This window comes from Oratosquilla oratoria, chromosome 40 (genome assembly GCF_046742065.1).
Source record: "Oratosquilla oratoria isolate Oo_2021 chromosome 40, ASM4674206v1, whole genome shotgun sequence".
Classification (NCBI taxonomy): domain Eukaryota; kingdom Metazoa; phylum Arthropoda; class Malacostraca; order Stomatopoda; family Squillidae; genus Oratosquilla; species Oratosquilla oratoria.
Window position 1 is genome coordinate 5981074 of NC_134816.1, and position 2500 is coordinate 5983573.

Genomic DNA, 2500 nt, shown 5'->3' on the forward strand with positions numbered 1-2500 from the left:
TATTTTCAATTGTGAATACAGATTTAAAAGGTTTGTTCATAATTTCAGCCATTTCTACAACTTCTATATATTCCTTATTCCCTTGACGCAGTTTCACTATGTCTTATATATTTTTTAATTCACCATTTACTTACCTGTAGAATAATTTAGACTGGTCCTTACATTTGTTTATTATGTCTTTTTTTCGTAGTTTCTTATTCTTCTCTGTGTATTATTACATATTTATTTCATAGTTTGATATATATTTGTCACATACCCAGTTTTTTTCACATCTTTTCCAAGCTTTTACTCTTCTATCATTTACCTCACTAATTTTTTTGTTATGCCAGCACTTAATGTACACCCTTTCCTATTTCTGCTTTGGTACGTATTTATCTATTCCTTCTTCATAACTTTCTTTTAATATATTCCATTTCTCTTCCATCTTTGTTTCTTCATTTAAGAAGTTTTCCCAATTTACTTTTTGGAAGTGTGTATGCATGTGTGTGTTTGTGTATGGGTGTGTATGAGTGTGTCTTTACGTGTATGTGTGTGTGTGTGTGTGTGTGTGTGTGTGTGTGTGTGTGTGTGTGTGTGTGTGTGTGTGTGTGTGTGTGTGTGTGCGTGTGTGTGCGGGTGTGTGTGTGTGTGTGTGTGTGTATGTGTGTGTCTGTATGTGTTTGTGTGTGTTTGTGTGTGTGTCTGTGTGTGTGTGTGTGTGTGTGTGTGTGTGTGTGTGTGTGTGTGTGTGTGTGTGTGTGTGTGTGTGTGTGTGTGTGTGTGTGTGTGTGTGTGTGTGTGTGTGTGTGCTATTACCTAGTTGTATTATACGGGAAGGGAGCTATGCTCGTGGTGCCTCGTCTTTGTATCTTTTAGCATCTAGTTTGTTCTGAAATTTTTGTATGGTTTTTGCACATATATTTTTTCGTCCCATTTGTTCCAGAAACCTAACAATCCGTGTGAAAAACTATTCTTTTTCAGATCTGTTCTATAACTATCTTTTTTGTGTTTCTTTTCGTATCCTCTTGTTTTTCTTCTGTCCCACTTTAATAAATCTTCTCTGTCAAGAACTTTCATACCTTTCATGATTCTGTAAATGGTTAATAGATCCCCTTTTTCTCTTCTCTGTTCCAGGGTTGTTAATTCCAGTTCGGACAACCTTTATTCGTATGTCAGTTGTGAAAGTGTTGGCCCCATCTTTGTCATTGCTCTTTGGATTCTTTCTAATTTCTTTATATTCTTTTTTGTGCTGGGAGTCCATAGTGTCGCAACGTATTCTAATCTTCGTATTATCAGCGTGACTAATATTTTTTTTACCATTTCCTCATTCATGTAGTCAAAGGTCACCTTTATTGTTCTTGGTAAATTGCAGATTTCTCCGACTTTTTTTTTTATATGTTTGTCTGGTGACATGTCTTTGCTAATAATTACTCCTAGGTCTTTTTCCGAGCTAACTCTTTTTTCTTCCTTTGTACCAACCTTATATTGCCCTGATATTCTATTTTGACTTTTTCCAAACTCCAATATACTGCATTTCTTGACGTTGAAGCTCACCACCCACTTTTGGCTCCATTTCCAGACTTTGTCCAGATCTCTCTAAAGTGATTCACAGTCTTTCTCTGTACGTACTTTCTTTAGTAGTTTTGCGTCACCTGCAAAGAAGTTCATATAACATTCTACACCTTCATCCATGTCATTTATATTTATGGCAAACATTATCGAAACTAGAGCAGAACATTGTGGGACTCCACTTATAATTTCTTCCCAGGTCCAGTTTTTGTCTCTAACTACCACTCTCATTTTTTTTCGTGCTCAAGAAATCTTCTATCCATTTCATTAACTTTCTTTGTACCCCTCCTGTTGCTTCAAGTGCTCTTATTAGTTTTTTGTGTGGTACTTTATCAAATGTCTTTTGTAAATCTAGAAAAGCACAATCAACCCATCCGTCCCTTTCTTGTATTATGTTTATTAGCCTTGAAAAAATCTAGTCAGTGGCACAAAGTCTTCCTTACCTAAAGCCAAATTTTTTTGGATTCAGTATATTATTTTCTTCCATATGTTTTTTCCATCTACTTTTGATAACTTTTCCACGTATTCTAGCTATTGCGCTTGGAAGACCGGTCTACAATTTGTTGGGTCTTCCTTATCTCCCCCTTTATATATTGGTATGACATTTGCATTTTTCCAATCCTGTGATACCTTTCCTTCACTTGAGTGAGCAATCTATTATTTTATATATCTTGTCTGCTAGCTAATCTATACATTTTTTTTAGTATCCAGTTTGCAATTCCAGCCGGATCGTGTGATTTTCTGACATCAAGGTTTATTATTTCGTCCCTTTTTTCACATTTCTTTCTTTCATGGGGGCGGGGTGATCTTTCTACCTTTTCTTCTTCCCAATTATATGCACTTTCTATTGTGAATACAGATTTTAAATGTCTGTTCATAACCTCCGCCATGTCTACATCTTCTGTATATTCCTCATTCCCTTGACGCAGTTTCACTATTTCTTGTTTATTTT

The 2500-nt window shown here is 35.6% G+C and overlaps 1 protein-coding gene across 6 annotated transcripts in view; it reads right to left on the minus strand.

Annotated features, from left to right (window-relative positions):
• The window catches only part of Syn (synapsin), a 747383-nt gene that overhangs the window by 189017 nt on the left and 555866 nt on the right, over positions 1-2500 (minus strand). The gene's annotated exons all lie outside the window — the stretch shown is intronic.